This window comes from Oryctolagus cuniculus, chromosome 13, assembly GCF_051225735.1.
Source record: "Oryctolagus cuniculus isolate XC-2025 breed Fujian yellow rabbit chromosome 13, ASM5122573v1, whole genome shotgun sequence".
Lineage (NCBI taxonomy): Eukaryota > Metazoa > Chordata > Mammalia > Lagomorpha > Leporidae > Oryctolagus > Oryctolagus cuniculus.
The window spans coordinates 34788340-34803424 of record NC_142879.1 but is presented as its reverse complement, the minus strand read 5'-3'; the positions used below and the strand labels follow the sequence as shown (position 1 = coordinate 34803424).

Here is a 15085-nt window from a genome sequence, read left to right as displayed (position 1 = left end):
TCTAACCAGTGTACATTACTGCCTCATAGTGGAATGCCTGAGGTATGTGAAACAGATAACTCATTCAGGTCAGAAGAACCTGCTTCATAATTAATGATCCAAAATCATCCCAGGTACCAGACCCTCCCAATAACTGCACTCAACCTGTCCACTCTGGTTTACTTCTCCACCTTTCCCCTAACCATTCAGGACTGCACCTCAACTACTTCAATGTGTGAAAGACTGTGATCCCAGACCCCACCCTTTAACCCAACATTACCAAGCCATATGTTTTTTGGAAGTCCTTTGTCCAAAATAAATCCTTCTTGGGGCCAGTGCTGTGGTGTAGAGGGTAAAGCCGCCACCTGTAGTGCCCATATCCCATGTGGGTACGGGTTTGAGTCTTGGTTCCAATTCAGCTCTCTGCTATGGCCTGGGAAAGCAACAGAAGATGCTGCTGTGGGTCTCCTTCACCCACAGGGGAAACCCAGAGGAAGCTCCTGGCTTCAGATAGGCCTACCTCCAGCTGTTGTGGCCATCTGGGGAGTGAACCAGCAGATGGGAGACCTCTCTCTCTCTTTTTCTCTCTCTCTGCCTCTGCCTCTCTGTAACTCTGGTTTTCAAATAAATAAACAAGTCTTGAAAAAAAGTAAAATAAGATAAAATAAATCCTTCTTGCTTTCATTAAAATTCATTTCCTGCTGTGTTCTCTTCAGTGGAGACGGACAGCAACCAGAAAGCCAGAATACAGTGTATAGAGGTCCTCATCTCCTTCAGGTCATTAATAAGTTGGTTGGGACCTCCCCTTCCCCCTTACACATAACCTGCAATGTCACTTCTAAGTTTTTGGTCATCATCATTACTCATTTCCAAGGCTTAATATAGTTTGATGTATTTCAAAGTTCTATGAGAAATTGTTGTTGCTGTCTTCTTTTTCAAAAACATTCCTGATTTATTAAAATGAGTACTTACAATACATCTTCAAAGCATTTCCTTTTCAGCAAAAAACTGCATTAAGCATTAATTTTTAAAAAACATAAAATTTTTACAAGAGAGCCGGCATTTGTTCCAGGGGTTGAAACATAACATACTTGGTTTCGGTTCTAGCCTCTAGCTACTGATTCCAGTTTCTTGCTAATGCAGACCCTGGGAGGCAGTGGTGATGGCTCAAATAATTGAGTTCCTGCCATCCACACAAGAGACCTGGATTACATCTTGGCTGTCAGCTTTAGCTCCCCTGAGGTTGTGGGCATTTGGAGAGTAATCCAGTGGATGGAAGTGCTCTCTCTCTGCCTCCTAAATAAATACATTGAAAGAAATCAATATCATATGAAAAAGAAACAGATTCATGATTAATGAAATGATTCTGCCAGGTAGTCATTAATACCTGGAAAAACTGATATAAATTGGTAATCCTCTTTCTATACACGGTCAATTAAAACTCAGGGACATCTTCAACTTCCTGGTGACAAAATCATCCCATTCTTGAAGGAAAAACATCCTCAATGTCTATCACAGTGAACTTTTGACTCTCATTATTAGTTTTCCCCACAAGATTGTTGAGTGCCTTTCTAATTTTGGAAATAGCCTAACCCCTCCAAAATTCTCACTCCCTTAGTAGGATACTACATGAGAAAGGATCTGATAAAATTTAATTTAATGGAAACCACAGTTTAAAGGAGACCTTGTTTGGGCCATCCTCCACTGCCTTCCTGGGCCACAGTAGAGAGCTGGACTGGAAGAGGAGCAACCGGGACTAGAACCTGGCGCCCATATGGGATGCCAGCGCCACAGGTGGAGGATTAACCAAGTGAGCCACAGCGCTGGCCCCTTGTTTTCTTTTTATTCAGACTGGGTCCATAGATAATATGTTATAGGAAGGGATGTGGTCTCTTCAGACATTAGATTAGTTTCTTTTATTCATGATCCTTGAGAGCAAAGGTAGGAATGGGTGATGAAAGTTGGGTGAGTACGGTTGTTCTGAAAGAAGACAGCAAAGTATTATTAGATTTATCATGAAGCTAGTCAAACTTGAACTTTAGGACCCTTCACTTGCATTGTATGTTTCCAAGCTTTTGAGAAGGACCCTAGCATTTTTTTATTCATCCATTTATATCATATTCCTTAAAGAAGAATCCTCCCCCTACTAGTGTTAGAAGAATTAGCCCCCAAAGTCTGCATCATTCTTAAGGAAAGCATTATATACTAAAGAGAAAAGGCATACCCTCGGAGAGGGAATTACTTTCCTTGCATGATCAGAACTGGACTCAAAATGTGTAACCAGAGCCCTGAAGAGTGAAGAAGAAAGTGGAGTGACAGGAGGGATTTTATTGTAGCAAAGTAGTGCCTGGTATGGAGTGCAAACCACATCTCAGGAAATAGTGGTTCTCATAAGGCAGACAGTCACAAGAGATGATATCCTCACAATCAAGCATCTTATTAAGGCCCTTCAAGGAGTCATCACCAGCTGACCTAACACAGAAAGCAGAGCAGAGCCTGTAGCAGTCAGGTGGGACCCTGTGGGCCCATCAGGGAAAAGCTCTCACACTCACGCATCCTTGGACTCAAAGTCATCAGTTACAGTGCATTTCCCAAGTTCCTGGTAGATGACTTAGGTGGAGGAAGCTGCATGACAGGTGCTCTGCCCCATCAATTCACCTCAAGAATACTTTTATCTGTACTACATACTGGAGTCTTGAGTCAGATTTATTTATTGAAAAAGTCACATTTCTTTAAAAGTTCAAAAATAATTATGTGATAGTAACACGTCTCTGAGAAACTGTACAATGTGGAGACATATGGTAGAACGCATATTTGTTGACACACTTTTCTATTCATTAAATCTCTTTTTCTAACAAGATGGGGCCGGTGCCATGACTCACTTGGTTAATCTTCTGCCTGTGGCGCCGGCATCCCATATGGGCACCGGTTCTAGTCCCGGCTGCTCCTCTTTCAGTCCAGCTCTTTGCTGTGGCCCAGGAAGGCAGTGGAGGATGGCCCAAGTGCTTGGGCCCCTACACCCGCATGGGAGACCGGGAGGAGGCACCTGGCTCCTGGCTTCGGATCAGCACAGTTCAGGCCGTGTCAGCCATTTGGGGGTGAACCAACAGAGGGAAGACCTTTCTCTCTGTCTCTTTTTCACTGTCTGCAACTCTACCTGTCAAATAAATAAAATAAAATAAATAAAATAATAAAAAAAAAACCCAAGATGTTAAGAGCCCTTACTACGCAGAAACCCTCTATTGTTCTATACAGTGTTTGTTTCCAGATATCTGACTCCAGCTAGTATAAAACCTTCATGATGTAAACAGAGAACTCTTCAAACATAGATAATACATAATTGATAAAAACATGCAGCAATAAGGAAGGAGAAAATGTTAAGAGCATTCAAAATCCAGGTCATGTGCACATTTTTCTCTGATCATCTTCCCTTTCCTTCTCCCCCCAACACCTGCAAAAAAAATCTCAGCCACTTATTTTACATCTTCCTTCTTGCCTGTAATCGCCATTGATTTGCAACATTGCCAGTTCTACACTAATCACTACAAGGTTATTGCACTGTGATATTATTCCTTTTAAACAACTGCCAATAAACTTTTCAGTCTCTATCAAAGGGATTAGGTTTTTTCCCCTCCAATCTGTTTCTAACCATGTTTCATTTTGTTTGCTTTCTACTCTCTGGAAACAATTCATGAGAAATAAATAAACAAATAATGGAACACACGGAGAAGAAGTAATTGGGAAAATATGTTGACAAAAATGTGAATGCATCTTAGAAGTTGAGGCTGTATTTAAATATAGCCTATGATTAAGGTTTGGTTTTTGAGGAGTTTGGACAGATATTTGCTAGTAACACTGATGTGTAGAAAGACTTCTCAAGTAAATACTGGCTTCAGTTGACAAAGCCTGACATTTCCTCCAGCTTTTTTGACACTGGTAATATGCTTGTTTCAGAGTATGTGCATGAAGGTGGAAGGGTAAGTGAGCAAGCAGATGACTGCTGAAAATGCAGCAGAAGAAAGGGCAATAGTCCACAGTGCATAGAACTTTCTCCCAGTGCAGTTGTTCCCAAACTTTGGGTGGCATTTCACAGATACAGATTCCTGGCCAGTTTCCGACTCAGAAAGTTTGGCAGATTTCCCAGGAATCTGTATATTTCTAAAGTCCCCAGGTGATTTTGATCTACAAGCAGGTTTGAGGAATTACAGTCCTAACAGTTCCTACCACAATTACAATTGCCTGCTCAGTACCCACGTCAGCAGGGCTGGTGGGGGCCAAGATGGAATAAGATGTGAAAGGAGCATTAACCTCATGTTCTACGAAGGAGGTCCTTCAAGGTTAGGGTTGAAGCACATGGCCACTGTGTCCATTTCTTGCATAAATAGTGGAATTTATCCTGCGGGCTGCCAATTTGGCATCCATGTGGAGCATTAAATTCATTTAGAAAGTCAGAAAAGAAGGCTGTTTAAAAAACACTAGTTAGGGTAAACTTCAACTGACAATGCCCATAGCTCTTTATTGTAAACAGCTGTGATTGCTCAAACACTAAAAATCACACATAACTACACCTTGAATTTTCAATACCAAAGTTCTAAAGGTTCTTTTAAAAATCAATCAACCATACTCAGGAATGCCAGCTATAGCAGAATAATAGATAAACCACTGGAGTTAGTCAAACATGGCTCTGGGAACAGACATTTGGCCTAGCGGTTAGTATAACCATGTCCTACATCAGCATGTCTGGGTTCAATTCCCAACTTGAGCTCCTGATTCCAGTTTCCTGCCAAGGCAGAGCCTAGGAGAAGTGGTGATGGCTCAAGTCGTTGGGTTCCTGCCACTCATCTGAGAGAAGGAATTGGGTTTCTGGCTCCCAGCTCTAGTCCTAGCCCAGCATCAGCCATTGTGGGCATTGGGGAAGTAAACCAGTCAATGGGAGCTCTCTTTTACCCTTCTCACTCCTGCCTGTGAGGTGTGTGTATCTGACTCCCAAATTAGAAAAAATGAAAATCATGACTGACATAGGTTGTTCCTCCAACTGGTTATGACCATGGACACAACCCTTTAGTTTTTGCTCTTCAGGGCTCACCTCTATAAAAATGAAAATAACAATAGTACTTAACATTTAGAGTTATCATTAATTATAATAGCCTAATACTGGTGAAGCTTCTATTGTTGCCTGGCCCATAGCAAGCAAAGTTTCAGCAAGAAGCAGGCATTTGGCCTAGTGATTAACATGTCCACATCCCATTCTTGAGTGCCTGGCTTTGAGTCCCAGCTCTACTCCTCATTCTATTTTCCTGCTAATGTACACATTACACTGGTAGGCAGCAGTTGATGGCTCAAATAATTGAGTTTCTGCTACCTATGTGGGAGATCTGGATTGGGTTACTGGTTCCCAGCTTCAGCCTGGACCTGCCCCAGCTGTTGTGAGCATTTAGGTTGCAAATCAGAAGATAGGACTCTCTGTCTCTGTTTTTTTTTTTTTTTTCTGTCTGAATAACAAATAGTTATAAAAAATTAAAAAGTGTCAGTTATTAAATTTTATTTGGCACAATGCCACTATTCCATATACAATGACGATGTTGAGATCAAGTGAGATTATTTTTACAACTCACCATCTACACCATTACCACCTTTGGGGATTTAAAAAGAAGCAATTAGACATGGTGCTCTTCTTATGAAACAAGTCAGGGTACAGAGGGTCCCATCAATTCTCCTTCAGCATAATAAAGCTAATGAAAGTATTTCTCTAGAGAGTCAAAATTATGTCAATAGCAAGAATCACAATTTCTCCTCCAGACCAAAAGGAGAGATGTTAGGAAAGAAATTGATCTGTATGGTGGTATTTGATTTCCAATACATTCAAGGCAATTAGCCACAGTCTGGAGAAGTCCTCTGGAAATTCTACACACAAACCCCATAACCTGGGAACAGACCCCAAACTCTGTGCTACTGACATTCAGTGATGAAGACTAAAATCTACAAGTCCTGAAAAGGAACTCGGACCTTGATGATTTCCATAGGGAGGACATCCTTAGGGCGAGTGGAGACTCTGGAAGTAGGCAGGAGTGAAAGGGCAGAGGCTGGAGCTGGTGTGGTAGAACAGCAAGATTAGCTGATGCTTGGGATAAAATCATGCCTCCACTTCTGATACAGCTTCCTACTAATGTGCACCTTGGATGCAGCATGTAATGACTGAAGTACCTGGGTTCCTCCCACCTACGTGGAAGACCTAGAGGGAGTTGCTGGCTCCTGACTTCGGCTTGGCCTCACCCTTGATGTTTTAGGAGTGAACCAACAGATGAGTGATCGCTCTCTTTTTCTCCCTGCTTTTCAAATAAATAAACATTTTTTTAAAGGGCAAGAGTTTTTAGAAGAGGGACATAGGTGGAGAGGTTAGGAACAACAGAAGTGCACGAGGCATCCTCAAATCGCCTGGGAAACATCTACATAGGCCTCTCCAGGCAGGCCTACATAGTAAGACTTTCACCCTTGTGTGATACAGAGGGGCCAAGGAAATAATCTTGGGAAAATGCAGATTCTCTCTCCATCTTCTTCCCTACTCTGTTCAACTTTGGAGTGCCCAAATGAAGCCTGTTATTAAAAATGTTTCATATAGTTATTGAAGTCCAGTACCCGCTAGTTACCCCAGGAAAAGTCAAATATTTCCTCTGATGGTTTCATGGGTGCAACTCTCATTGTAGACCTTGTGGCGGCAAGAAGGGGCCATCCATAGTCTGTCATCCCACATTATCCCACCCCCAGGACTTCCCGGCTCTCATACAGGATAGCTAGCAACATACTGTTATGGATCAGCATTAAGACTTGATTGAAAGTAGATCATTTTAAAAATTAAGATAGGAAATAGGAAAGGAAGGAAGGAAGAAGGGTGGGAGTGGGGGAGGGATGGAGGGTAGAGTGGGAAGTATCACTATGTTCTTTAATCTGTATACATGAAATTTGTATACCTTAAATAAATTTTTTTTAAAATAGTTAATTGGTAGTTGTTTTTGAGCCTAAAGGCAACACAAACTGTATTACGTGCAGAGCCTTTCCAGGATTTGAACATATTATCTAAACTATTTATGAATTTATGATTTCCAGAAATCTTTGAAATATGTAGACCATCATCTTACACAATTTAGCTTCACCAGCTGACCCTTCCTTCAGATCTTCATGGGTTAAGCCCTTTATGCTTATTTATCACCAGCCAAAAAGAAAACCAGGCAGAAATGACACTGGTTCAAATTAGGGTCACATAATTATCTCATTTTATCTTCAAAACCTTATTAGCGGCCGGCGCCGCGGCTCACTAGGCTAATCCTCCGCCTTGCAGCGTCAGCACACCGGATTCTAGTCCTGGTCGGGGCGCCGGATTCTGTCCCGGTTGCCCCTCTTCCAGGCCAGCTCTCTGCTGTGGCCAGGGAGTGCAGTGGAGGATGGCCCAAGTACTTGGGCCCTGCACCCCATGGGAGACCAGGAGAAGCACCTGGCTCCTGCCATCGGATCAGCGTGGTGCGCCAGCCTCAGCGTGCCGGCCGCGGCGGCCATTGGAGGGTGAACCAACGGCAAAGGAAGACCTTTCTCTCTGTCTCTCTCTCTCTCTCACTGTCCACTCTGCCTGTCAAAAAACAAAAAACAAAAAAACAAAAAAACAAAAACAAAAACAAAACACCACCTTGTTAGCATGAGTAAATGAAGAAGTTGAAGTTCATAGAAATGAACTTGACCCAGACCACAAAGCTCTTATAGAGTGTTAGACTCATACCCAGGCTCCTGATACTTACCTCAACTCAATCGCTTTGCAAAGAGGCAAAAAGAGTCAGATGAGGCACAAAGTTGCTTCATCTCTTAGAGAAACTCCTGTGAGAAGGAAACACTGAACACAAATGAGCTCAGACCTCACTGGTCTATGGGGTTTTAACATACTTGAATTAAAACAATAACATTCACTTATCATACAAATCATTTTTTTACCTTTCTTTTTAGTTTTTGTTTTTTCACTCAAAGAATTACTGGCCACCTTCATTTACTTGAGTACTCCCTGACTTATGTGAAGATGCTGTGATATTAGGCAGAGGTTGCAGTATCATAGAAGAATGCTGCATGTTGAGTTTTGGCATAGGAATATGGGAGTTAGTTCAGTAGGTCAGAGTTTATTTCAGCCAGGATCCTCCTACCCCAGGACAAAGGTGTGATTGGACAGATTAGGTTAAGTGTGCTTTGTGGTCAAAGTTAGAATTCAAGTTTTGATATTCAAGATAGAGGGTCTCCAGGCAGATAAAGCAAACAAAGGTTGTCCTAAACTGAAGACTGGAGGTGGAGGGCTTAGGCACTGAGAAAGACAAAAATAGCATTGCTCCTATCTGATAACAGGACTCAAGTCAGTCACCCCTGAGATCTGCTTGGCTACAATATCTGGTAAGGTAGGACTTGGATTGCACTCTTATATTTGTTCTGGATCTTTACATGAGGTTGGCTTCTAGACTTGCTTTTAGTGTCCAGTGGTATTGGCATGTTCAGCAAATGTGTGAGTGATCACTGCTCCAGAGAGAGAGAGAGAGAGAAAGAGAAAGAGAAGAAGGAGGAGGAAGAGGAGGAGGAGGGAGAAGGGGGGAGGAGGAGGAGAAGGAGGAGGAGGATAAAAGGAAAAAAAGAAAAGATGGCCTCTTATTGGAGCCCCCAATCTCTGCAGTTCCTCTGACCCTGAAGCCTGAGAATACCAGAGAATACTTAGGTCTATTCATTGACTCCAAGGTCTTCATAAACAATCTTGTGCACATTGAACCATCTAATCAGTCAGTTTGTAAGAAAACAGAAATAGAAAACTGGTGAGGGAGAGTGATGAGAAGATTTGAAAGATAAGACTTGGACCAAATTAGGAATAACCAGACTTGACAGGCCAAGGGAAGGCATTGGGAACTTCTTTTTGAAACATGTTTTAGAAGCCATCTAGATGTTTACCCTTTTGTGAATCAAAGATATATGTTCTTGCCTGCTCTTCAGCCACATATTCTGATACCATTTAAACAGTGACTTTGTCCATTTGCCACAAGTTTTGCAAAGAAAGAATTCCCCAATGGTTGTGTCCAAGTCATATATTGTAAATCAAATCATGTTTTAAATGTACTCAGGGACCTTTCTATTTAAAGAACCCCTTATTAAACATTTTATCTACTGAACGCACACATTGTGTATGTGTGTGAGAGAATATACATATATGTTTATATAGTAAATTTGTCTTGGTTTAAGATTGGATACAATTGTGGCTTGCTCACGCACTAAATTTACCATTTACAAAACTCTTGCTTTGTTGTCCTTCCAAGGACTTAATGACCTGAGTGAAAAGCCATTGCCCTAAATACTCATATCTACCTGACTTTCAGACTGAAACATACCATGTCATTGCCATCTATTTCATACCCACGATAAGCCACTGTCAGTATGATATCTGACAGGTAAAACACCCAGTGCAAGTGTGTTTTACTTTTGAGGGTATAAGAGGGAGGAGGGAAAGAACTGCCTGCACTCTCCCTGGATGTCTATGAGGAATCGTGTTTGTTTTGAAGGACTCAGTGAGCCTTCAAAATGAGGAGGGGAGAGAGAGGATGTCCAAGGCAATGAGCTAATAGTGGGAGGCAGAGATTTCTAAGTCCAGCACAGAGAAGCTCCACAGATCAAAGAACTGTTTTTGCTGAACCGATGCTCCTAGACCTTTCTGAATTTCTTAGCTAAACCAGACAAAAACAGACCTATTGCTTTAATTACTGCACTGCTTTCCCATTCTGCTTTGTCAGCAGGAACTGTACCCACATACGTAGAAGCACCACCCATATTTGCATGCAAGAGCCATCTGTTTATTTTGCATCTGGCACAGGCTGGCTGGGACCTTCTCTGAATATTTTTCTGGTTATCTTGAACTTGAACAAATCCTCTGACTGCTCCTACTCAAGGCTCTTTTTCACAAGACTTTCTGTCCTGGAATAACTTGTCCCAGGGCACAGATTAGGACTGCGCCAGGGAGATAAAAGCACTGCCAGAGCAGAAGTGGGACCGCTGTATATCCTACCTGTATGAATGCTGCAAGTTCACAAGCTCCAGGTTCATCTACACCATCTCTCTCTCCACACATATTCATCACACATCACAAGCCCTGAACCAACTGCAGGGACATGGACCTTTAGCTGATAATCATTGTGCAACTGGAGACCATCCAATCCTGGAACAAATTTAAATGCCAAATCCAAGGTTATCCTGATGTGCTGTTTAAATATGTGTTTAATTCAGCCCAATGACTAAAATATTCCATTGATTATCTAAAATTCTGTCAATGGATTTGACTATTATACCACCCTGCTTTTTGTTACATTAACTAAAATATCTTATTTTCTCTCTAAAAATTTATTTATTTATTTGAAAGGCAGAGTTAGAGAGAGAGAGAGGGAGACAGACAGAAAGAGAGATCTTCTACCTGCTGGTTCATTCCCCAAATGGCTGGAATGGCCTGGGCTGGTCTGAAGTCAGGAGTTTCCTCCAGGTCCCCCATGTGGGCCCCAACACTTGGGCCATCCTCTGCTGCTTTCCCAGGCACATTAGCAAGGAGGGGGATCAGAAGTGGAGCAGCAGGGACTCAAACTGGTACCCATATGGGACACCAGTATCACAGGCAATGGCTTTACCTGCTGCACAAACTAAAATATATGACAGGACATTCTTTGGGAAAGAAAAGGCTTATTTCAGCTGACAATTATAGGGCCAGGAGGCCCAGTATCTGGTGGAGGCTTGTCACAGTGGGCACAGAGATACCATCCTGGGGGTGGGGAGGAGGCAGGGGAGGAGGTAGGAATCAGAGAGCGAACCTGAACTGAACTTAAATGCAAATAATCAAACCTCTTGAGCGAACCACCCTCCAAGGGCATGACCCCAATGACCCAAAGACCTCCCACTGGCCCTTTCTCAGACATACCAGCCTTAATCAAACAACCATCAACATTAAGACATCAGAGTTTAAACATCTGCATGAGTTTTGGGGAGACAAGTCCTGCTGTACCTATAACAAGTATTTTTATTTTTAACTTTTCTTTAATGAATATAAATTTCCAAAGTATGACTTATGGATTACAATGGCTTCCCCCCCATAATGTCCCTCCCACCCGCAACCCTCCCCTTTCCCACTCCCTCTCCCCTTCTGTCGCTCCCCGTCTTCGTGGAGGAACGACACAAGACCCTGCGCTGTTCTTTCGTCTGCTCGGCCCTCCCCAGGTTTGCTGCTGGTTCTTCCCGGGTTGGCTACCGTCCCTTCCACCTCCGTGGAAGGGCGGTTCCCCCTGGCCACTTTCCCCACTTCCGCGGGGGAGCGGCACACCGCCGGCCGGCTCTCTCGGGGGCTGCACAGGTGTTCCTCTTAGATGTTCCTCGTGCATGTTGTCTCTCTCCTCCTTTATAGCCCTCTTCCGCCAATCCCAACTCTGCTACCCACATGCCGAGTACGCTGCTCTCCTCCAATCAGGAGCAGGTCCTATAGTTTATTGGTTGAACTGGAGGCAGCTGTGTAGAAGTTCTTACTCCCTTCTCAGCACCATATTGTGGGAGAGCAGATGCATAGAATAAGTCTTAATTCCAGTAACTTAGTCTAGTCCGAGTTGCTCCCCACACCCTTCCATTCACATCAAGATTCATTTTCGATTCTCTTAATATATAGAAGATCAGCTTAGTATACATTAAGTAAAGATTTCAACAGTTTGCTCCCACACAGAAACATAAAGTGAAAAATAATAGATGATTTTTTAAATGATGATGAAATCAGATCAGACCTATTGTCATGTTTAATCCCAGTGAGAGTCAAGTTGGGAATTGATAATTTCTTTTTTTTTTTTTATAGAAGATCAGTTTAGTATACATTAAGTAAAGATTTCAACAGTTTGCACCCCCATAGAAACACAAAGTGAAATATACTGTTTGAGTACTCGTTATAGCATTAAATCTCAATGTACAGCACAATAAGGACAGAGATCCTACATGAGGAGTAAGTGCACAGTGACTCCTGTTGTTGACTTTATAAATTGACACTCCTGTCTATGGCATCAGTAATCTCCCTATGCTCCAGTCATGAGTTTCCAAGGCTATGGAAGCCCTCTGAGTTCTCCGACTCTTATCTTTATAACAAGTATTTTTTCACAAAGTCAACTGGCCGTTTAATGCCACGTTGACACTTCCTGTTAGTAGTTTATCCCCAAAGACAGGACTGACTTTTCTGCCCCAAACCCAACATGCCTTTGAAGAGTTCCAGGAATCCCAGAAAAGAATGTTAAGGTCTTTGGAAACAGCAATTGGGCTGGAGGTGGGGGGCAGTGACTTAAAAGAATTCTTTAGTTTTAATTTTTTGCCCACTTATATTTAGAATCCTGGAGCTGAAGAATATGTGGAGGAGTGAGATATGCTTAAAACAGGGATAAAAGTAGCCAAAACTTCCCGCTAAAGTAATTGCATTATCAAATCCCCTTCCAAAGAGTTGTTTAATCAGCAGCATTTAATCACATGGGTCCCTATATGAGACTTCTGTACATCTATTCTACCTTAGAACAAGAGCCTGACCTTTTAATAAGGTCATATGATCTCATATAATTCATAATAACAATCACTACCATTATCAAACACTTAACAAGGCTCAGGTCTTATGTTAAGCACTTTTGCAAACTTGTCTTGATCAGTTAATCTGAAAAACAACCCCATGAGATCTGACCTTCATCGTTTTTACTGATGAAGTCACTGAGGTTCAGTGCAGCGACGACTTTTTCGTCTGCTCAGCTTTCCTCCCTGTGAGGAGCAGCCTTTCCCTTAAGTGAGGGAGCTAGGAGGGCTTAAGTCACAGCTCTGTCCAATCAGAATATGAAAGGCATAGGCAGGTGAGCAAGACCAGCCAAGTAGAATCTCTGAGAATTTGCATTGTGAGTGGAGTGCAGTCCAGGACTTAAAAGCAGTTAGAGTGGAATTGACAGAGCTCAGTACCCTAAAGATAGAAGAGATTCAACATCCCTGTCAGGATCCTTTGAACTGCCCTAGACCTGTTCTTCCCAAGGCCTGGGTTTCAGATCTTCTTTTCATTCTAGGAATGACCCTGATTCCTTCCAGCAAATTCCTTTGGGGGAGTGATTATGTTAACCGAGTTATTTTCTGTTCTCTGCAACTTAATTAAAGCACCTGATATACTTAAACAAGTTAAGTAATTGCTAAAATCTCACTGCTACTAAGGGGTAAATCTGGGATTTTAACTCAGGCCTATATGACTACAAAATTCCACATTAGTTCTGCTCATTCTTTTCACCCTGTCACACTCATCTCAGGGCATTTGCTATTCTTGTAGCAACAGGTTTTGTGATTTTTGCTTTTCTGCTACAGGCTTGGGCCAGTTTGTTACTAGTATAACACACCAGCCAATATCAGTGTTGTTTTGTGTGGTTTTGTTTCTTAAGGTCTATCAGAAAGTGCATAATATTAGTCTTGTAATGATGGACAGGTTGCTTCACCTCTCTGGTGTCTACTTTCTCATCCATCTGTGATAATAAAGGGACAAAAAAGTTAGATAATTGCAGGCTTCCTTTCAAGGAGGAAGGATGCCGATAACTGGAGGGTCTCCTGCTGAGCAAGGCTGATGGATGAGACAGTCAGGTCGAGTTGCTGAGACATAGCTACACTGCCAAAGGCCTGGGGATAGATGACCCTGGAGGATAAATGAGCACGGTCATTTTCAGACTTGTTTGTGCCCCCATGACAAAGATTTTTAGGAAGCACTTTAAGACAGATTATTTTTGCAAACTTCTGAATCAATATATTTGTGCATCTGTGTGATAACCAAGGGCCACTCCTACAGTACCCACACCTACTTTGGACACCTCTGACTTAGGGATCAAGAGAAGGGGATCCCTGTAATAACTCCAGATAAACTTCTTTTGGACCAGGCTTTCTGCTGAGGTTTGCATGTAAAAATGGAGTTCTAACTTAGCTTTTACCACATTATGTCAATTAATTTTTATATATTTTCTGTAGGGTTGTGACATTCTTAAGGGCAAAGGCTATGTCAAATTCATCTTGGTGTGCCCAGCGTGTGGCTCTAACATTCTTTGTGACACAAGTCGGTGCTGAATAAGCAATTATTTAATTTAATAGAACACTGCTTCCTCTGTGACCTTCCTTCCAGAGTTGTCAGCCCAGGCATTCGCGCTCCTTGGCTTTGATCTGGCCTGGGCCACCACTGGGACAGTGAAGCCAAAGCCTTCTGAGCAGTTGCCTGAAGTTCCCAATCCCAGCTCTCTGCTCTTAGCCCAGCGTGGTTGATCAACTGCAAATGATCAACACATTTTAAGCACTAACAAATGAAGAGTTAAATATCGAGAAATTACCCTTAGCTCCAGAGAAGGAAATCTACCAAATAGCAGCAGTATCTTCAAAACTATCTTTCCTTTAAATACAATCCTTTCTGGAGGAATGGGCAGGGTTTGCATGTGGACTTTCAGGGCTCACTGCCTGATGAAAGAACCACTAATCTGTGCCTCCAGGTTCTCCTGGTAGCTGTTATAAAACAGGGTCCTGTGGCAGGAGGCTTCTCCATGAGAAGTACATTTCCCGTGCCTGAGGTCTTTCGTCTTGAGCACTTAAGTTTTGCAATCAAGATCTTTAATTGTGCTCAGGTCCGGAAATAGTGCATATGTTTCTCGGTTTCTCTAATCCCTTGACTATATATTATTAGAGCTTTTGGAGGCGGAGGTTGCATCTCACATTTTTATGACATTATGCAATTCAGTCTTCCTTGGCGGCCCACAAGGAGCCTGGGAAAACTCAGGATCTCAACCTTTTCACATTCCCTGAGAAGGCAGTGGAATTCCATTCCTTTGTCCCTGCTGTTTTTCCCCAACAGAGGAAAGACGGTTGCAGGAAAATAATCAGGCTGCACACTCACATCCTCGGGGAGGGAAAAATTAATCGGATTCCCAGGGCCAAAGAGATTTAATCTGTCCAACTTCAAGGACTGTCCCGCCTCGCGTGTTCTCAAACGGCAAAACAATGGACGAGCGGGCCACAGCCCATGTCTGGAGAATGAAGTGGAACA

General features: G+C 42.6%; 1 long non-coding RNA gene across 1 annotated transcript in view; it reads right to left on the bottom strand.

Moving 5' to 3' along the window:
• Nucleotides 1–13057, bottom strand: part of LOC149122538 (uncharacterized) — a 77914-nt gene extending 64857 nt beyond the window's left edge. Inside the window, exons 1-2 of the long non-coding RNA XR_016219663.1 lie at nucleotides 12722–13057; nucleotides 10049–10198 (exon numbers count right to left, since the gene is read on the bottom strand). This is a non-coding gene — a long non-coding RNA (uncharacterized LOC149122538). The remainder of the gene's footprint in view (nucleotides 1–10048; nucleotides 10199–12721) is intronic.
• Nucleotides 13058–15085: the final 2028 nt, after the last annotated feature.